Consider the following 22568-nt stretch of genomic DNA (forward strand, 5'->3'; position numbering starts at 1 on the left):
CCATTTCCTCCTTATAGTTTCGAATCACACAGGCATGGTGATTCATTCACCTCGCCCTCCACTTCTGTCACCCATCCCAGCATTTCCCCAGTTTTGTCTCTGGTTTTTTTTATCATCTCTCTTGCATCCATCCTTTCTCTAAATCACAAGCCCCAAATGCCACCAACCCATTTTCAGTTCTTTTTTGCTTTACACAAAGCTATTGCAAACGCCTCCTCACTGAGCCCAGCTCTATCCCCTGCCAATCTACTACCCTACAAAGTGTTGCTAAATCAAGCTTCTACAGAATTGCTTTGGTGATCTCAACCACCCTGTTTAAAGGTACTCCAAGTTGTCCAGTTGCCAAAAAACATCAAAATCACAAAACTTGTGTCAGCCTTGAAATGAAGGTTCTTGATAATATGAGTCCAGTGCGATCTTCCTGTCCTGTTTCCTGCTGTGAGCACTGCACAGACTCTCACCAGTCATAGTGGTTTCCTACCATGCTATTCACTCTGCTTGCAACCTCTAATATTCTGCCTCCTGCCTTCCCTCAAGTGCACTCAGTTGCCTCTCTACTAGTTTTTCTACCACTCGACTGGAACAAATTGGCTCCCACCTGTGTATGCACACTCCATGGTCTGCTTATAGCCAAAGGGAAAAATACTGTCATCCCATTGTCTTTTAGAGACACCTTTCAAGATACGTTCACTGATTCTTCAAAGTGAAAGATAAATACCCATTCATGCTTTACTACTTGGACCTCAGCCTTGCTTCTTTTCCTCTCTACCTCAGTTTCCTCTCCTTCCACTCCTCCCAGTGCCTCCTTCCACCTCCTGTCTCCCAGAAATCCATTCCTCCTTTCTCTTCACATAAAAGAACAGCCCCTATCCAGAGATAACCATTGAACATGGCCTAACAAGTTACAATAAGACTAGGTACAAGCCCTCATATCAAAGCTGGACAAGGCAACCCTACAGGAGGAAAAGAGTTCCAAGTGCAGGCAAGAATCAGAGACACTCCCCACTCCCACTGTTGGTAGTCACACAACAACATTAACTTACAAGACCACAATGTACAGGCAGAGGACCTAGGTCAGATGCACACAGGGTCAGTGTTTGTCTCTTCAGTCTTTGTGAGCCCGCGTGAGCACTGCTGAGTTAATTCTGTGGGCTGTGCCTTCATGGTGTCCTCTACCCCTCTGGCTCCTACAATCCTTCTTCACCTTCTTTTGAAGAGGAAGCAGGGCGGGCGTCTCCTGGATCCACCTAGTGTTTGGCTGTGAGTCTCTGCATCTGCTTCCATCAGTCCCCTCTAATGACAATTGGGCTAGAGGCATTGATCTTTAAGTCTAGCAGAATATCATTAGGTATCATTTTGTTGGTGTGTGTGTGTGTGTGTGTGAGAGAGAGAGAGAGAGAGGGAGAGAGAGAGAGAGAGAGAGAGAGAGAGAGAGAGAGAGAGAGAGAGAGAGAGAGTAGTGTTCGGTTGTATCCTGGGTATAGAAGTCTCCTAATAATAGAGGATACAGAGCCCAGAATAGGCAAGACTCCTAGAAGTGGAACTGGGACATCAACCCAGCCACAAAACCTTTAACCTACAATTTGTCCTCCTGCAAGATGTGCCAGGGATAATGGTGGCGCAGAACTTGTTGGTGTGGCCAACCATTGCCTGGGCCAACTGGAGGCCCACGCCATGAGCGGGAGCTCACACTCGACACTGCCTACATGACCAGGAACCAGAGGCAGGGCAGCTTTGCTTCTTCACACACTGCCCAAAGCTGGTGAACATTTCTTATAAATAGGATTTTACCACCTTTGCATCAAGCCTAAACTAAAACCTTATTATGCTCTTTATTTACCCTCAGACAATGACTGGCACTGTCTCCCCAGCCTGCTCTTTTGATGCTATAATAATATGCAGGGCTTATTCAACATATTTGTTAGTTGATCATACCTTCCTCTTGACAGCCCCTCTATTATTTTCAGTGGTTATTTGAATCAGAGTTTATTTACCTTCTTTCACATCTTAACCCATTTATCTCAACAATTTGGGGGACATTCTCTATCCTAACAGAGGTTAGTATAACTTCAGAAGTCAGGGGGTCATATTCAGTAGGACTTCTTTCACTGGCTGTGAAATCTCTGGTTCTAGCTTTCAGATCAAAAGTGTTTGTTTCTCACCTCAGAGTGTAGAGTTTGTGCATTTTGATCGTTACTGTGTAGCCAGGACACTGGCCTCATACTTACATTGCAACCAAGAATTGAATCTTGGTTTGTACACATTATCGAAGACAGCTTTTCCTTCACATAGTATCAATCAAGACTGGCATATCCTAAGACCTATGTCCTAGCTGGGAGGTGCCTAAGTCAACACCCAAAATGGAGACAACCAAGGCAGCCACCACACCGACTGAACAGTCACAGAAGCACCAGCTTTGAACCTGGTTGTAAGTTGTTGTTTGCTCTTTGTTCAATTTGTCATTGTCACCCTGTCACTGGTCTAGGACACAGGCTAAGGAGCTCAGGGTCCCTCCACAGGATCATAGATTTTTCAAAATCTGGCTTCTATGCATGGAAATGCAAGAATTGCTTTATGGTGTTTGGGCTTTTAATATCTCTAAGCTCAAAACAGTTCACATAGGGAAGCAGTAAAATACCAACAGATAAAGAGACTTCTAGTTTGATATTCTTAGAAAAGTTTCTGTATGCTCTTATACTATCTTTCAACTTACATATTTGTGGTGTAAAACATAAGGTTATATCAAAAGTGTATACATACCATATTTAGACTGGTTACAATTTCCACCAAACTGTGCTAACAGTGTCAGTTGCCTGCCATCGAATCAACAATAGTGATTCATCTTTCCCTTCCCTTTCCCCATATCTGAACATTGAGGGCTGGCTTGAAGAATGAGCTGAAGATGACAGCAACATGTATTTTTCACTTGAGTTTTGCATGCGGTGGGTTTTGTTATTATAAGACCCCCCCCACAGGCCTTGCTCAGTAGTGTTCATGAGTTCCTAATTAGTGTGGCTATGGAACCCACCTTCCACCCACACTTTTTATCCAAGAGCAATATTTTCCAGGATATCAGCCTTTAAAAAACAACAAAGTCAAAAGCTCTTCCCGGGGCATCATCACAACTCCAAAACTTACCTTGGAAATACTGGCCAGCTTGATGGTAGAATACCAACCATAATTCAGTCACAAGCCCATACTCTGAATTGTCAAGAAAGGAATATATTGATGTGAAGAAGGCTTAGGTTTTTCTTCGGTCATTGCTCTGTGTGTGTGTGTGTGTGTGTGTGTGTGTGTGTGTGTGTGTGTGTATGTGTGTGTATGTGTGTGTGTGTGTGTGTGTGTGTGTGTATTCAGGTGATAAGAATGCTATATGTTTCCCAAGCAAACCGCCATGATTTTATTACATTACATCATAATTACAGGTTTTCCAAAATCGTCCCTCCTAACACCAGAAAGAGATTACTGACTAGAGTATGATGTCTGGGGAGTGAAAGAAGTCCATCACTAACATCACCTGGTCAGGGCTGCAAACATCAGAATGTGGAGGGCTGGGGTCAGTTTGAAGAGAGGTTGGGGAATTCTGCCATTTGCTCTCACATTGGTGGTCTCTCCCAGGGATGGCCGTGGGCTGCTGCTCCAGTTAATAGTCAATCATATACTTTCTCCTCTTCAGCAAGTCAGTGGCTAGATATATTCCCTGCTGCTAGGAATTGTGTGCACAAGTAAGTTGCTGAGAAATGTGAAGTATGTTTTTCATCTACTAATTTCATCCATTTTCAAGTACATAGTTAAAATGTACCTATAGATAATTTCATTTTTCTTTAATTATGTAGTTGTGATGTATAAAACTTACAATTAGAATTTCAAATGCCTGAAAATCATAAAGTGGCAACAGTGTGTAAAGATAGCAACAGAAATAATTGCTCATCTTCTCATGCAAGGTGAGGAGCAATCTACTGAAGAAGGGAGTAAAACCGGACTCTGATTTTGTTCATTTTTATTGAGTGTGGTATACATGCAAGAGGGTCATTTTTTAATGAGTTAATAAACTTTTCATAGTTATTTATCAGGTAATTGCAATGCAATCTCTGTTATGTATTTCAAATCCCACACCTTCTTTATTTCTTAATTTCAGGAGGTCAGCAACATAATGGAGCTGAGAATTTTTCTCTGCTACCAAATCCCCCAGAGCTGAGGCCTTAAAACTAGATCACTTTCTCTTTAACTCACTGCAAAGTACAAATTACTAATCAACAAAAAAGAAAATCCCAGTTGCATAATTTTTTTACATTAATTTCCCTGGCTGTGCCCTGTGCTCAACAGTTTGAATAAAATTTTCTGTTAGTGTTACATTTTTCCTAGAAATTCACAGCAGATTGTAAGTCCCCAGGCAATATTTAGGATAATAAATGAGAGAGTCAGGGTGAGGGGTTACCTAGATCGTTCCCTGATCCTTCAATCAAAATGCAATTAATGCTGAACTCTATGCTTGATAAAATAGATGCAGTTGTATCAGCAAATAAACACAGAGGACAGGAGTCTGTTATATGATGTGTTTCCCGTAACAATATTCTTTACAGGCAAAAAGCACAACATGTGGATGATGCTCTCTAAATTCTTATTTTCCAAAACACATTCTTTCAATAATCCAAACTCTCAGGACAACAGTTTACTGGTTAGTATTCACTGTCAACTTGACACCACCTAGATTGATTTAGGAAGAAAGTCTTAATGAGGAATTATCTAGATCAGCTGGGCCTGTAGGCATGTCTGCAGGGGAGTGCCTTGATTGTTAATTGAGCTGGGTGAGACCCTCCCTGAATGTGGGTTGCACCATTTCACAGCTGGGGCCTGGTCTGTGGGAGAGTAAAGAAAGCAAGCTGGGCAGCAGTGGCGGCGGCAGGCAGCTGGTCTCTCCATCCTTGGTTATGGTTGTGGCAGGATTGGAAGTCCCATGTTACCCTGACTTCCCTGCAGTAAGGACTGCAGCCTGGAACTGAGAACCAAAGAAAGCCTTTCCCCACTAACTTCCCTTTGCTTAGGGTGTCTTGTCACATCAATAGGAAGGGAAGTAGGACAAACATATAAGGTGATTATGTTTGCTCTACTTTTCCTTTTTATTCGTAGAAACTTGCTAACTAGCCCATTTCCACAGATGGTAAACCCGGAAGCCAGCTTGAACTCATTAAACGGTACTACTCCACGGAGCACACATTTGCAACCCTGACTGTTTTTAAGTTCATGCCATGAACTAAAGCATTATTGAGTTAAGTAAGAGCCAAGGCTTCGGCTGCAAACACACTAATAAATACACCGAAGCTGCTATGTGCTCTTTTGTCTCAATTTTTCACTTTCAAGAGATTTCTGCTTTGCAATCAGAAGCGAGATCAAGGAAGAATTGCTCTGCTGGCCTCACCTCTGTAAAGGCACAAATCTTAATTAAGTGAAAAATAATAATTTTCCTCAAAAATAACTGGACAGTAGAGCAAAAGAGTAGAATATGCCTACATTTCTGCTTCAAGTGGGCGCTGGCTGGGGCTGAGTCCACTGCGTCCTATTGATTGAGCAGCACACAGGGGCTAGTACGCCCACTTCGGTTTGGAATAGTCACCATGTCACTGATAAGAAAAAAAAAAAAGCCTTTTAGCATGTGTGTATCAAAGAGATGGCTATAAAAGCCAGAAGGCCATGATTAAGAGAGTTATCACTTATGGTCAGTGTGTTTATGCTTGCTAATGGATGACAATAATAAAGGGAACGTTCAAAACAGGAAATTCTTCAAATTAATGCTCACATTCATGCAATTGTCTCCTTTCAATTTAACTTAGTAAGTCGTGAGAACAGCTAGCCATCTCCTAAAAAGAAACCACTTAACTCATTAGAATTTCTTATTTTATATAACACTGAAACTTGAAACAGCTTTAAAAGTAATTTCCCAGGGCTTACCAGCCCAGTGCTTCTCACCACCTCATGTTCTTTTGGAGAAGTATATAAATATTAATATAACGTTAACTGTTCACTAGGCAAGGCATGAGCCATCCTTTGTTGGTACCCATGAGATGAAGAGCATGCAATCTCAGGTAGTAACAGCAAAGCAGTTGTCTTCACACAGTATGGCAACCTACCCGAAAGCACCGACACACAGACTGGCTTTCTTGGCATACTGATGTCATTGCAAGGGGGTGACAGGCCCAGTATCCAAACCCAATCCTATCTGATTCTAACTCATCCACAATACCATCTCCCAAACAGCCCAGGTGTCTTGACTTTTTAAAGGAAGGTTTATTCTCCACAATGGCTGGGCACTGATGAGCAAAGCCATTATGGTAAGTTGCCAAGGCAAGACTTGTTTTTAAACTAAGAGGTGCATAGACTGTACACTAAGTGGCCAGGATTGTATACTTGTAAAACATTAATCCATCCAGAATGGCCTTAGTCTCAAGCCAAGGCACATAGCTCCTCTGACTACCAAATCTACAGAGCAGCCCCATCTCTGTGCCCTGGCATGTCCCTCTCCTCGCAAGGCAAACCAATGTCTTTTCACGTCTCCACCTGTTCTGTGTTTGGGTAACTTCAGAGTTGTTTCTGTGCTTTCCACTCCTCTCCAACACCGCCTGACCTGGGGTAGTTAGCATCAACAGCTATCATCTGAAGTCACCAACTGTCCCCAGATGCACTTAGCCATTCACAAGAGCCCTTCCTCCTACAACCAGAGCCTTAGTCGTTTGTTAATGGAAGCTTCTCGTGCTTTGTCTCAGGCCCCCAGGAAACAATGCAGGGCAGCCGATACACTCTGGAATAACTGGGATCCAGGACAAACAGCGGGCAGGAAGGAGAAGTAAGCATGTATGTTGTTTGGCAAGATTGTCCCAAGCAAAGGGACTTCCCAAGCAAGGGCTCTTTCAGTGCCACAGCTCTGGCCCAGCTTTCCTCAGGAAGCCTCATCCCTTGCTTCCTTCCCTTCCCTTCTAGAGCTGTGTACTAGTACAATCTTTGTCAAAAAAAGTCTTAGGCTCTTGGCTTTTTACTCTAGAGCAGCGTTTCTCAACCTTCCTGATGCTACCACCCTTTAATGCAGTTCTTCATGTTGCAGTGACCCCCAACCATAAAGTTATTTCTTTGCTACTTAATAACTGTAATTTTGCTACAGTTGAATCATAGTGTAAATATCTGATATGCAGGATATCTGATATGCAATACCAGACCCACCCCAAAGAGGTCATAACCCTGGGTTATGCATTAGAGGGCTGCCTCATCTCTGCTCTCTAGGGAGCTCTCTAAGGCAGCCACACACTTCCCACAAGTTTTCTGCACTCCGTTGTCTCTGGATTATATCTCTTCTAAAATAATAACAAAAATGGTTCTCAGGATATTAACATTTCTGAAACATTAGTACTTCCAGCATCCTTCTCTTCAGATTGTTTTCAGGTATTCCTAACTCAAAGATAAAATTAGGAATGGAAATTTGATTCAAGGCTAACTCGAACAAGCATTTGTCCTTCCCGTCACATTTTCAGATTCATTCATATGTACAAGCACTGTTCCCAGCTTCCCCTTAGTTTAAATTTCCCTCATGGTATAGAATGTTACATATTCATCAAGGCTTCTGTAAGTTAAATTACCTCATTGGTTATAATTGATCTAATCATAATCATAATGCATCCAGTAGATACCAATGCATATATGTCTGGTAATGTTCTCCTAAATCCACCACAAGGATTCTGGGAAACCAGGGCATCAGGGCAGAAGGAAAGGAGTTAGGAAGATGGGCTGGGAGACTAGAGTGTTTATAGCAACTGTTTTACATTTCACCTGACACTGGAGTGGGCCTCACATTCACAAAGCAGTAAGGGGGTTCTGTTTCTTCCCTCCTCATAAATAGGTGTTTATTTTTTTTAAGGACTTCTTAAACTGTTTTTCAAAAATAAATTCATCACAATTTAATCCAAGATTTCTTGAAATGAGTTTCTCCTCTGTATCCTCCCTGCCATTTGGAATAATTTGCTGGCCAAGACCTTCTTGGTCTCTAACAGCTGGAACAAAGAAGCGAGGACTCTGGACGTTTCTGGGCTAGGCCTGGGGAGAGCCTCCCTGAGGCTCAGTGCTGAACAGCCACGGACGTCTTCTGTTGTGGTGCAGTTGGTAAATCATCCTGTGATCAGACCCAAAAATTTGACTGCAGGAGTAATAGCAGAGCTGTGAGCACAGCCGCCTTGGGAATCTGGGACCATCTAGACGCTGATCTGCTTGGCATGGCTCGCGAGGAGCCCATCTGGGCACAGCATTTTAAGAGGACAAATCAGAAACTGCATCCAATTTGAGATCTCACAGCCACTCACAATCAGCATTTAGTTAATCTTCAGTCATTTATAACTCCTATATTATTTCCAAAAGACTTTTGGTGCCAGTTATACACAGTAAGAGAAAGCTTTAGTTTAACAACTAATTTTTCTAAAGCTTTAAAAAAATTTCTTTTTACTGTAAGCCACTTCCATTGAGACAGAATTCCTGACTGTTTTTCTGTGCGTTGTATCGCTTTCTTTTCTCATTCACCTAATTTCATCCAGTCTTCACTGCTATCATTCTCAGCCCATTCATTTGTCTTGGCAAAAGAACTATTTAACCTCTTGGTCCTGAAATAGCTGTTGAGTGACAGCATACAACACACTCCTCCAAAATGTCCTCGTTTCCCTGAAGCTGGAAGCTGCCCTTCACTGGCTTTAAGGTGTACTGACATGCGTAATGGCAGAGTGACACTTGGGACTGCCTGGCAGCTCCTAAGACTGATTCCTGGCTTTTTTTTTTTTTTTTTTTTTTTTGCCTTCTGGGATCTCCAGAAGGAATTTTGCTAAATGTTTGATTGAAAAGAGTGGTTTCGTCATGCAGATGGAGGAGGCTGTTCCTGAAATAATCATGATAGTCTACGTTTGATTTTATTCTAACTTTCTAAAACGCTTTCGCATTTAGCTTCTCATTTAGTGTCTAGTTTGACGTGGAAAAAAAAATAATGAAGGGAGGCCAGAGTAAAAGAATAAAAGAAGAGTAACAGGGGACATTCAAAGTGTAGTAGAATATGTTGGGTGGACAGTTTCGAGACCACAGGGCTTGTAAGGGGAGCTTCCGCACCAAGAAACCCAGGGAACAAGGAAGGACCACTTGCCTTGTGGGGAGAGAGCCCTGGGAAGCAGCTAGTCGGTGAGGAACATGTGCTAACTGTCTATTCTATGGTTCATGGACTAGCCAGGCCATTACATGTGTGGTCACTGATCCCCAGCAAGCCAGGGGCTCAGTTCTGGCTCAGCCACTTACAAGTTGTTTGCGTCAGAAAACTTACATGTCTCTAAGACTGTGGGCTTAGCTCTCCAAGGAGGAGGATGCTGTAATGAGATCAATGGCGGACAGTTCTTTTTAATAACTGGGTTTGCAAAGTACTTGGTGGGGTGCTCGGGCTATCCTGAGAAGGATGTGTGCACGCAAACTGCTGAGCACAATGCTTAGGGTGTAGTGATGTCAGCAACTGCAACACAGCGAATACAATTGCTCAGTGTTGTCACTTTTCCCCCAGAGACCCAAGGAAAAGGATGACTAAGCTGTAGCCAGGACCATCGTGTGCAATAATTCTCTTCATTGAATTTCATCAGCTTTTCCTACGTTGTCAACCACTGTTCTTCCCTTTTCCAGGCATGTGAAGAATCTGTTATATGAATCGGGTCTTTCTATGTGGCCACGCCTGCATTTGCAGCTCTACCCCCCACGATGCCTATCTTCTCCTATGGGAATCTTGGAAGGATCAAGGGACCATAGATCTTCATCATATGGGAAATCATTGTTCCTTCCAGACCCACAACACCTGTGTCACTTTTATTGGCGAAGGTAGCACTTGGTAGGACTTAAAACTGTTTCAATGTCATTTGTCACTAGCAGCATCACCGAACCCTCTCCTTTGCAAACTGTTGTTATAATTTCAGTGTTAATCTTAATCCTGCTTGCAAACACTTGAGCACTTCCTCATATAGAAAAGGCTGCTATTGGGAAGGCAGAGAGCACAGAACACAATGCCATGTCCTCTGCTCATTACCTAGAGGTACGTAGACAGAACCATGGCTTTTATTTGTCCTAAAGCAGCATGTTTATAAGTAAAGGAAAAAAAGAAAACTTACCCTGCATTTATCTCGTTAAAAAGCCCAATCTCTGAAGGAGCCTCACATTTCCTCCTTCTCCAAAGGCAGATGTGTTACCTCAGTCTGTCCAATTACCGTCATCCACGACCAAACTGCTCTTCACTTCAGGACAAAGAAGCTTAGAAAACACTGTATAAAATAAGATCATCCCCAGAGCACACATTTCTCTCCCTGAAATTGAATGCAATTACCAAAAAAAAAAAAGAAAGAAAGAAAAAAGAAAAGAACAAGTGTCAGGTGTAGGGTTAGCATTAAATCTTTGCTTATAATTTTAAATGTGATAATTCCATTCTGGGTATAAGGAGGTGGCAATTAAGTAGGCCCCAAACCAAAACTGCTAATCATTCTGAAACCAAACCTCCCTTATAAATTAATATTCATGATTTTAGTGGGCACAGTGTCAGGAGCTAGCCTACATGGGAGCTCCAAATGCTGTATTTTATTAAAACTTATTTACTCAAATATTTCTCAAAGATCGTTTAAAACATCCATTCTCCTGAGACACAATAGCAGCATGCACAAGAAAACTGCTATTAGCTCCCTGTCTACATTAAATGAAATGGAGGCAATAAAAACAAAAGCAAGGACTGAAAGCCCCAGTATTGGGCTGGGATACACAACTTGTCACATGCAGCGAGTTCTGGGTTCCATCCCCAACACAGGGAGAAGTAAACAGTATTACAGATCAAGCCAAGTATTCATCGTCCCTAAAACATATTCTGATGAACACAAACAGGCACACCCTAGCAGGACCATCCTGCCTGCTAAATGCATCTGTCTCTGGGCCATAACAAACTCCCTTTCTGAGGAGGAGTCCTGCCCATGGATCTCAGACCTAACCCGCTCCTCTGTGCCTGCACAACGATCATGCAACTTTAATATGTATATAAACCCCCAGGGTCATGTTAAAAGGCATGCTGAGGTTTGGTATGTCTGAGATGAACTTGCATTACACATTTCCAATCATCAGCTGGGTGATGCTGACGCTACAGGTGGAATAACAAGTGTAGCAGCAGTCGGGGTGGTGAAGGCATGCAGACAGGCTTTGTAACCGAGCCCACTTCTTGAGGCACACACCTGTGGACTTTGGTGGGCCCTTCTTCTTGTAGAATATGAATGTGATTGAGCCTTTACAGGCATTGCTCCTGCAATTTCAATTTTCAAACAACACACTCAAAATAGCTCACTGCACCCACAAGCACCCTTCAGTCTCTTAACTTGCTTCAAGACTATGGAGTCTATCACAGCCGTGGGGGTGGGGGGAGGGAGCGGCTTTTTGAAATGGAATTGAATATGGGGAGCAGTGAGGCATGCCAATGAACCGGTAAGCCTTTCCCCTCTTCTCTTTCTCTCTTGTTATTCGCTCAGGTTTCTGGAGAGGTAAAAACAGACTCAGAAATAAAATTCCCAGGTGTCATTGTCTCAGCCGTTTGCTTCTTTTATGCTCTTTAAAGTGTAGAATGTCCTAGGCCTCAGTTTCTCCAAATAATAGGATTTTCCACCCAACTCCATTAAGACTTGTAGACTCCAAAGAAACCTGCCTTGGGAAGATGCCATAAAAGATGAAGAGTACGCCTTTGATTACAGATCGCATCTGCACCAAAACCAGAAACATTTTCAACAGGAAGCCTCGCTGTTCTCCACTCTCCAGACTTATTTCCCTCTAATGAGGCATGGAACGCTGCGGACCAAAATGACTACAGCTTTAAGTGTAGGCTCAGTTACCATGTAATCTCATAAATCTCTGGTAGCCATAAGTAACAGCTAATCCCCACTTCCTCAGATATTTTATTTGTCCTGTAAATCAACTCAGTTCTTTCACTTTACAAAGGAAGTGGGGACTCTCAAGCCTCCCAGGAATATAGAGGGAGACAAGCTGCCTGTCTGTCCCCCTGACCCAGGAATCTCCCTGCAGGTGGGCCACCCCCAGGTGCAGGGCTTGGAGTGCCATCAATCTCCACAGCTATGCCAGCAGGGTCCTAGAGATGGGACAACACTGGGCCGAACAGTAACAGCTGCTTGGACTTTTTCTTTTTTCTTTTTTTTTGGTTTTATGAGACAGGGTTTCTCTGTGTAGCCTTGGCTGTCCTGGACCCGCTTTGTAGACCAGGCTGGCCTCGAACTCACAGCAATCCACCTGCCTCTGCCTCCCGAGTGCTGGGATTATAGGCGTGCGCCACCACGCCCGGCTCGAGCTGCTTGGACTTTTGAAGCACGAGGAAGCAGGACAGAAATGTTCTCAGAGGTGTGAACATTAGCCACCGACGCTTGCTCAGTATTGAAGGCCATGTCTAACTCCAGTTAGCTTGGTCTTCTGTTAACTGTGCTCTCAGTAGCACACGTGCAGAGAATGTGAGCATGCCCCTGGCTTCCATGTAAAGATCTGACTCCTCCCCCAGAGCAGTGCGCCAGCTAGGGTGTGGTGCTATGGCTCCGTATGACATCGTTTTTTTTCTCTGAAGCACAATCCCCCGCCACCCACCCCCCCAACTCCCCGAGTCATATCAGTATGTTTGCTGAAGTTGTCCGGGGGGAAGGAGGGTTGATACCACCTCACAAAGCACCCTCCCACAACACACTTCAATCCTGTGATGTGCCAAGGTAATCGGATTCTGAGAGGAAAGACATTATGTTAACCTATTTTTCAGGAGCACAGAGAAAACCTGGAGTTTAGTCTGTTAGGAAGTAAATTTTCCCCTAATTGGTTTCAAAAGAAGTAGCGTTTAGGGCAACAGTATAATGGAATTCAGTTCCTTTTCATTTCTTACAGGTCATTTAGTATCCAGTTTCACAGACTTCAAAGAAAAGGTTTAATCAAAAGCTGAAGAGAAGGCTTATAACAACAGTGGATCAGGTGGGACCTCCCTGGGACACTGACAAGGAAATGAAAAGATACAAAGGCAAAGGAAAGGGAGAAAGGTGAGGAGACACAGACAGTTGGGGGAGGAGTAAATATTGAATATGAGGTCAAAGACAAGATGGAATATGTCCCAAGGTCTTCTGAAACTGAGACTTTGGTTTTAAATGTCTACATATAGTAAACCTGAAATCAGGAAAAAGAGCTCAGTGCTGCAAACCAAGAGAAATATGGTCTAAATTTTACACAAACTTTGATAGCCTGCTAGGTGGTGTGTGTGTGTGTGTGTGTGTGTGTGTGTGTGTGTGTGTGTGTGTGTGTGTCTGCGGTGATGGTAGCCTAGGAGATATTAAAAATGTTTTCCCTTACGTCTAAATCATTGATTCATGCCATTATTACATGAACAGTTTTTTTTTCAAAATAAGAATTTTCTGCAGACCAAAACAAACACATATCTGTACTGGGGAGGGGCTACCCTGGGTCACCTTCAGCCTGGTTATCAGCTACCAAGAAAAGATCATTCTGCTCTGTAGGTCCACCCCACCCTGAGACCTTATGAATCAAGAGCAGCTCATTAGCGCCCACTAGCGTCCCCGGTTTCCTGTTCAGTCTCCTGGAGTTCATCGCAGCTCACTAGCGCCCACTAGCTTCCCCGGCTTCCTGTTCAGTCTCCTGGAGTTCATCGCAGCTCACTAGCGCCCACTAGCGTCCCCGGTTTCCTGTTCAGTCTCCTGGAGTTCATCGCAGCTCACTAGCGCCCACTAGCTTCCCCGGCTTCCTGTTCAGTCTCCTAGGGCTCATCTTTTCAACTGCTCAGGAATTGAAGAAAAGTCACACGCTTGAACTTTTGATTTTAGACTTGGACAACTGTTCCAAATAGCTCTAGGGCACATCCTTCTTTTAAATGCCACAATCACATGTTTGTTATGAAACACTACAACAGGAACAAACATCTAATTGTGTCTGATGACAGACCAAAGTATGGGTGCTACCAAAGTCTAACTTGGTAAAAAACCAATGAGTTTTGTTGAGGTCACTTACAGAAAGACAAATGAGGGGTCACTTCCAGGAGCAGAAATGACTCAAAGACAGCTGCATCACCAAAGCACAGCCCAGCTCACAAAAGCTGGCAACCTGGAGCACACTGCACAAAATGCCGGCAGCTCAACGGGTTGGAGAGTGTTTTATCTGTATGTCTCAGCTGGTCTGAACCCCTTCCAGGCTGCTCAGCTGGTTCTTGTTTCTTCTAAGCTGCTTGTTTGGTCTCTGCTTTCTCCAGGCTTCTGAACTCAATTATGTTTTGCCCAGGCAGTTTGGTATGCCTAAGAGGGACACTCTTGGCGGGGGGGGGGGGGGGGGGGGGGGGTTGGAGAGGAGGACCTAGTGAATTTGTTTAGTTTCAGTGACTTCCTGAAGATATCTTGAGTTGTTTATTTCCTGGTTTAATGAGCTCTCCTGCAAGGTGGAAGGTTTTGATCTTGGAGGAAACTGCTAAACAATATATGCCCGTTTTATAACCCCAGACTCTTTAATGTACAAGCCAATTTAAAAGGATTTAATGTTTTTCTCCTCTTTGTTGGGGCTTTAAATGAAGTATTTCTTGGGCATGTCTGTGGTTTTTTTTTTTTTTAATATAAGTACTTAAGCTTTGAATATTTTATTTTCATTGTAGGAAAGATGTAAAAATATAGGTAGGTATATCTCAGCTGACATCAGTATTTGCTGGCTATCCGGGTTGGGTTTTATCAGCTTGACACAAATCTAGACACCTCCATGAAAAGGGGATCTCAAGTGAAGTGCTGTCTTCATCAGATTGCCCTGTAGGCACGTCTGTGAGGTGTTTCTGGATGCATGTGTAGGCACCTGTGTCAGGTCTTCGAGCACTTCAATAGAGCATGAAGAGATTTGGCAGTCACTTTCTCACCACTCCATTTTACTGTCTCTAAGACTCAGTTCCTCTTCTATGAACTCATTCCCTGAGATAACATGATACTCAGTAAGACAAAGTGTGTGACATAGCTTGACATAAGGTAAATGCGAGCACTCATTTATTGCATTATATTATTACAGTCCAGGGTTTTGTGGTCTTGTTTTTTGGTTGTTGGTTTTTGTTGTTGCTGTTTTGTTTTGTTTGGATTTTAATAATAAGTAAAATCAAAACCTACTTTACTTGACGAGGGTACCAGAAATTATTTTGAAATTTTAATTTATCTTTCATTGAAATTCATTCAGCTTACCCTGCCTTGGCAGAGTTTGGCCATCAAATATGGCTGCATCCAAGCTTGCCCATTTTGAGGCAGAATTCTGTCAGTGGCAGAAATGAGGATATTTTGCCACATTTGAAGCCATCTCCATAAGGAGGTTCTTTGATGTTCATCATCTTCTTTGATGTAGACTGGGTGTTGCCAGGAGTTAACCTGTCTTATTATCAATGAATCTTTAAAATAAAATAGTAAAAACCATCTTTAAATGCCATATTCTGTAGGTCTCTGAGGTTTTTGAAGACCTTATCTAACTATTTTACCTTATCTATCTATAAAATCATATCTATCTGTTAAACCTAAGATATATATTCTTGTAATATAAATAGACTAGTAATTGACATGTCCATGATTTGATCAACTAACAATTAACTTGTATAACTTATCCTAATCAGCCTGCAATAGCACTTTCAAAGTACTGGAGGTCAACCTTGCATTCTACTTGAGTTGTATGGGTGCAATGCCTCATATTACTGTAGAAATACATATAACATGTGCCAAGACTGGGTAAGCAAGTCCTCAATGGTTCCTGCCTCACAAATATGTCAGATACACTGGGCCAGAAGGCTGAAGATGATGCTCCAACATTATAGAGAGTTTTGGGTGACTATTTAGGCAGCAAATTGTCTCTGTCATTTTTTTGAAAATTGGAAGCGGCTAACCTGCACTTCCTGTTTACCCAGGTAATTAATTTTATTCCTTCTCAAGTCTCTGATGGGGTTGAAGACAAGATAGTTTAGTTTTACAATTAAGCTTAGTTGTTTAGGAGTTAAGAAATTTTTAGGTCTAGATTTCTCTCTCTCTCTCTCTCTCTCTCTCTCTCTCTCTCTCTCTCTCTCTCTCTCTCCCTTTCCCCCCTCCTGCCCTTCTTCCCTCCATCCCTCCCTTCACCCCTCTCCCTGTCTATCTCCACCCTCCCCACACCACCATGCTGTGGTTATAGCAGCATGTGGTCATGTCTGGCTTTTATGCTTAAGGTGGGTGCTGGGGATCCAAACTGGGGTCCTTGAGCTTTCACAGAGACCAGAAACACCACAGAAGTAGATTTTCCTCTCTTTATTTAAAAACTTTGTACAATTTTAAAATCTCTGGTACAAAGGAAATTTTCCATTTATGCTATTGAAAGCCTGCTATGCACAAACAATACCTACTAAATTCATATATTTGGCAAATAACGCAATTTCCACGCTACCCATTTCATTACATTACAAACTATTCAATAGTGTGATAGCAATGCATATTGTAAATGCGTTATTTGAATCTAGCCCCCTTTACTTTTTATAGAATAGCATCATTTCATAAATACACACATATATTTTAAACTGAGTTTATCTCTCAAATAGGTTACGTGGCCTAATTAAGAATCTTGAAACGTGAACTATGAAGAGATTCTAAAAATACCATTCAGCCACAAGCCCCTATTACTAATTTAACTACCACCTCAAGCACCACACACACAAAGACTACAAAGACAATTTACCCATGAGCAGACAAGCTAAGTCAGCCTGCGCGTGTATGCATTCAGGGTCCCCTCTGCCGACCTCTGTTAGAAAGATCAAAGTGAGGCCTGGAATTGAGACTGCTCCCATGTCCGTCAATCCAGTTTCACAGCGTCCACTCATTCTGCATGATCTCTATTCGGTGCAGCTGTTGCTGTGGCTCCTGAGATGTTCAGCTCTCTAATAAGTTATTTTCCAGTCTTTTGGCGAGAATGAGGCTATCAGAGAAATGGCTTTCCTTGATGTGTTCCAGCTGGCAGGAAATAAGTTCTCCCATTGAAAAGCAGGTCGTTGCCTGGGGGGTTCCAAGTTTTGCCTGATGGGGCAGTAGGTTAGGGGTAGGTCAGGAACCGCTGGCTCTCTGTGATTAAGGAAACAGAGTGACACACACGGTGGCAAACATCAGGAAGAAGCTAAGCTCACTAAATTTCAATTCCAGATTTCATCCTAACGCATTTAAAACCTTTAAAATGCCACTTAGCCCCTGGCTGTGCCTCCATAGCTCCATCCCTAATTGTTTAGTATTTGTTGACTATTCAGAAAGAACTGGCTCCTGAGGAGACCGTGCAGCCAATCAAACAGCTCTGCTACTCTGCCCATGTTTCCTAAGGATTTTCACAGCTGCCGGCCTTGAAGACACACTTAGCAATAGACTGGGGGGGGGGGGGTGGAGTGCGGGGGGGGGGGGGGAGAGGGAATCACTCACTGCCTCGAGACCATTCATTAGCAAAGTTTCAACTGGACAAGAAAAGATGGACATGGTTTACACTTTTTTGACCCAACACACAATTCGTAAATGTTTTTGGTTCAGAACAAAGCAGAGGCCTACCGCCTGGGCTATGCTTATGGTCAAATCAAGCAGCACAGTGTTGGGCAAACTGAGCTGTTTGACTTCCTTGGTTTTGATTGAGTTGAGATTTGATGTTATATTGGCAAGTTTGCCAGGATAAGCTCATGATGAGGCCAAGAGAAAGTGCTTTGTCTCTGCGGTAGCACCGAAGATGCTCCCTTGCGTTTGAATGCATACCCCACATTCCTTGACCCTTATCACCAGCACATTTTTTGCCTTTACCTGAGAAACTGCATTTGTGTAGATAGCACCCGAGTAGCAATGGACTCCCTGAAGCTGTGACCGTGAATAGTCACTGGCACTTGCCACACACACGGTGGTGCGGCAGCTTTGCTTCCTGTTTACAGGTGTGTCTGACTGATGGCTTTCCTGGCAGGGCAGAGCTGATAGCGTCGGATCATATAAAACAATACAATACCTTTCACAAGCACTGTGTGGAGACTGAAGAGGCAATCACGGAGACTGTGCGGGCCTGTGCTAGGTCCTCTTGTGTTTTTCTGGGACTCCTAACACTGCAAGCGGGAGTGTCTCTGACTCTTTTGCCTGCTCTTGGGACCCCTCTCCTCCTACCGAGTTGCCTTGCCTAGCCTTGATATGGGGGGGTGTGACTAGTCTTGTTGTAACTTGTGCTGTGTGTGGATAACAGCCCTGGGGGACCAGTTCTCTTCTGAAGGGAAAAGACGGAAGAGTGGATCTGGAGTCAGGGACAGGGAAGGAAACTGCAGTAGGGGTATAATGTATGAGAGAAGAATAATTGTACATTTTCTCAATAAAATAAAATAAAAAATTGAATTTGAGTGAAAAAAAAACATGTGAAATCTCCTCGTTTTTCTTTTTGCTGTTTTGATTTTTTTTCTGTGTTGCTCACAATCCTTATTTTCAAATGAGGTTACAGGGTAAAATGTCTCTTTCAAAGAAGGTAACCTAAGTTGGAAATCATTTATTTACCCAGCTATGAAAACCCACCTTTTACTACTTAGATTCAGAACACAAGTGCCTGCCCAATCTACAATACATGAGATTAGTTTTGTTGTTTGTTTTTTGGGGTTTTTTTTTTTTTTCTCTCTTATTTTCTGTATAGGCCTTCAATCTTTATAAGAAATGTGCTGGTTAGAGATGGAAGTAGATACAGGGAGAAAAGCAATTAAAATGTCTAAACCCATCTATTTTTGCTTTCAAAAATCACATTTTTTTTAACTACAGGTTTAGTCCCAACTGCTTTAGACTGTGCGACTACACAGAGCCACACTGACATTTACTTTGGTGTTATGTCTAAAAACTATATATTAATAGTAACGCATGCAAAGGGCAATACATTCGTCCAATGTCATTAGAAAATAGGAAATTCTACTTGGTTACACTTGCTTCTCTAGGAACCCAATTGTTTACTAAACACTTAACATTTCCCTGATCTTTGTGTCAGCATCATAAGAGCAATATACCCTGGTGCTAGACTTTAATATAGTAAGAACCCCAGGGGCATCTGCTATGCATCCTCTTTGTCCCCACACTAAAGGACTCAGGCTGCCTCATAACAGCGGACCACGGCCTCCGCCTGTGCCCTCTCGCAGCCATACCTTCAAACCGCCTTTGTTTCTGCTGAAGATGGAGGTGAGGAAGCAGGTACAACTTTAAAGTATAGGCTTCCTGCTGACTGTTTCTCCACCAGAAGGCAAGACAAGAGGCGATGATGTGCCGAGGCCTGAGCAAAAGAACAGAACAGAATCATATGTGGACCCAAATTTTGCTTCCTGCTGGGCATGCTTCCCAGCCATTAGTCCTCTCTGGTCTTTGCACAAATAGTTTCCTATGGGAAGGCAGCAGTACGATTGGTCTTCACTTGATTTCGTTTTTCTGTTTTCTACTTCCACGGTGTGGTTTTACCACACTGGTTTTTAAATCCTTACACTGTGCATTTTCACTATTGTCTACATTTCTATGTTCTGTGTTCTATGTTGTCTACATTAGCCCTATGAATGTGTTTTCCTAGTTTTGTCATACAAGTCCTTAATAAAACAATCAGTTAATAAGACAAACAAACTAACAAAACTAACCCAACAACAAAACCTATTGGGCCTGGGTCTATAGCTCAGTGAGAAGGTGCTTGCCTCACATAGAGGACACCCTACTTCAGTCCCAGTTCTACCACTAACACACACACACACACACACACACACACACACACACACTATACATATATGGAAAGAAAACCTGTTGGTTTCACTGGGTTCAATCCCAGCTCATCTTGATTACTGGTTAGAACTAATAGCTAACTATAGCTCCTAACGCTAAATATAACCTGTAAACCTCACTAGAAAAAAAAATTCATGACCTATCTATCAGACCTGACCTGGCAGCAGATTCTGTTCTTTGTCTTTCGTTTAGTCCAAGGAGCCAAGAGAAGCTGTCTCTGACAAACCCTGTGCCGTCACAGCAAAAGGCACAACAGAGCCAAGGAAATTCCAAATTGCTATTCTTCAGCCATGTGAGAGAAATACTTTATGACCTTTGGCGTAGGCCTTCGGCCATTAATACAACTCTCTGACAATGCGCAACACATTTGCTTGTGGTGGAGCTGGCTCTTGGCTCAGTGAGATCCAAAGGAAGTAACAAAAAACACAGACAGGCCATTTTTATCGCTTGGTTCTTTGGGAGCTGAGAGAATTTGCTTAGGAATCCAATCCTATAGCGGAGAGTGCTCAAACTGTCACTAAGCCGTGCAGCAACTTCAGACTGACAAAGACACATGGGCCTCTCCGTTCCCCGTAGGGGACTCGAGTCTGTTTGTCGCACAGCTGAGCAGAGATATATGTTAATAGTAGCACTATTCTTTAAAATTAGTGTCTGTTTCAGGACTAATTTTACAGGATTATGTGTGACCATTAAATCAATATTCTTTGCAGCAGGCAGAACTTACATCACTTTCAAAGCTGAGGATTTTTTTTTTTCTTAACCATATTTTTTTTTCCTTACAGAACAGCAATCAGTTGGAACTGTTAGAATCACACTCCGGTGGTTATATTTTATAATGTGTTTTCACAAAGGCAGAAGTGAAGTGATGAGCCCAGGGCTTCTCCAACGGTAAGGAAACACAAAGACAGCTAACTGAAGAGGTCACGTGTCCAGAAGGTGGGGCTGCTTCAGAGGGTTTGGATCCGATGCCATCCTTCGCTGGACTACACAGTCAGATGTAGCCTCACCCGAGGTCACAGTGTGCCGGGGTTCAAACCTGAAATGAAACACAGAGTAATTATTCCCCTCGGTGTCCAAAACCATGTTGTGAATTGTCTGGCTGAGTTAGGCCTAGGAGATCAAAAGCCGCCTCTAGGGGCCCCAGGGGCCCCTTCGGCTCAGTGTCCTCTGTCTACCCATCCCCTTCCTGTACCAAGGCGGACCGTGGGGTGGCCAGCTCCACTCTATCTCTCTCCTTCCTTTCAGTTATTCTGTCTCACAATGAAAAATCTTTCTTTCAACTCTGTCTAGCACGACAGCCCCCCCCCTTCCCTGCCCTTTTCTCTCAAGCAATGTAATTTGAGATGAAATACAAACAGAGTCCCTCACTCTCCTATTTTTTTTTTTCTCTTACTGCATAAAAAAATTTTTTTAAATGAAAGAGGGAAACAAAGGCTCCGGTGAACTTTGGAGATTAATATGTCTTCTGGTCCCAGCTGCCAGATTTATTTCTTCTTTGCAGCTAAATCAGGTCATTACCCTACAAATCTTTGTTCTGGATGAAAGATTTAAATCTCCACAGATTTTGGAGACTGGGGGTGAGGAGGTGCCGGCATAAGCCGTACATAGTAATTGGCTGTGATTTCATCCGGATGTTTGCACAGAGGCTGCTATCAAATTCTGATAAACTTTTCCTGACCCTTTTACTTTCTGGAGTCCCTGGCAATCCCGCTAAGAAACGGCACTGTCCCAGCGCTCAGTCCTTTGTGCTCATTTATAAACTGCCCCGCATCTCAGACGGCAGGTTTCCTCACAGCTACTTTCAACAATCAAAGAAATTAAAAGATTCTGCGGGGTTGTTTTATAATATAATCACATTTTTGGTTGTTGTTGTTGTTTCTAAAATGACAGCACTTGTCCTTGACGTGTTCTGAATTATTTCTTCAGGAAAAAAAAAATAGGCATAAGGAAGGCTTAGAGATTCCATTCAGTCCCTTTAAAGGGAAAAACCAAAGAGCAGCAGTGGCAGACGTCTGAAAAGGCATTAAGTCATCAGAATCGCCACTCAGCCAAGCAGCTTTGGAGCAGATGTCACCCTCGTCGTCTTTATCTAAAGAACCGAAAGGACACTGAATATATTAACACGGAGAGCGGGACGGCCTGGAGCCAAGGCTGCTTTCCCACTGCTCCAGGCCCCAGAGTGTCCGCAGCCTTCACAGGCACAGCCGGCCGTCCTCTCTCCTTTTAGAAGGCAAGCAAGTCTCTTCTTGGTAGCCTGCTATCCAAGAAGAGACTTGATACCCTATGAGCATATACAGGGGGATGAGGTCCCCCTCAGTCACAGACATAGGGGAGGGGAGTAAGGGGAAAATGGGAGGGAGGGAGGAATGGGAGGATACAAGGGATGGGATAACAATTGAGATGTAATATGAATAAATTAATAAAATGTATTTTGAAGAAGAAGAAGAAGAAGAAGAAGAAGAAGAAGAAGAAGAAGAAGAAGAAGAAGAAGAAGAAGGCATGCAAGATGACTAGGGTTTAGGTGGTTCTTCCTTGAGGGAGAATGAAGCCTTATGACAGCCTGACAGGCTGAATTGAAGCCATATTGTTCAGAAACCCTGGCTGGAATGCAAGCATCTGGGGCCTCTGTGTAGAGGTGTCTGGTTGCCGTCCTCTGTGATTCCGTAAATGAAGCCCATAGAGCAAAACTGAGCAGAACTGAGGCCCTGGTTTGGGGGCCTTTGG

At 43.1% G+C, this 22568-nt stretch overlaps 1 long non-coding RNA gene across 1 annotated transcript; it reads right to left on the minus strand.

Annotated features, from left to right (window-relative positions):
* Positions 1–16361: 16361 nt before the first annotated feature.
* LOC311594616 lies at positions 16362–20874 on the minus strand. The gene is made up of 3 exons (XR_014778147.1): positions 20569–20874; positions 19229–19353; positions 16362–17162 (listed from the first exon to the last, which is right to left on the minus strand). It is a non-coding gene; the product is annotated as an uncharacterized lncRNA (long non-coding RNA).
* Between the last annotated feature and the right edge of the window lie 1694 nt (positions 20875–22568).

Source organism: Acomys minous (genome assembly GCF_964271855.1).
Source record: "Acomys minous genome assembly, chromosome: 1".
Classification (NCBI taxonomy): domain Eukaryota; kingdom Metazoa; phylum Chordata; class Mammalia; order Rodentia; family Muridae; genus Acomys; species Acomys minous.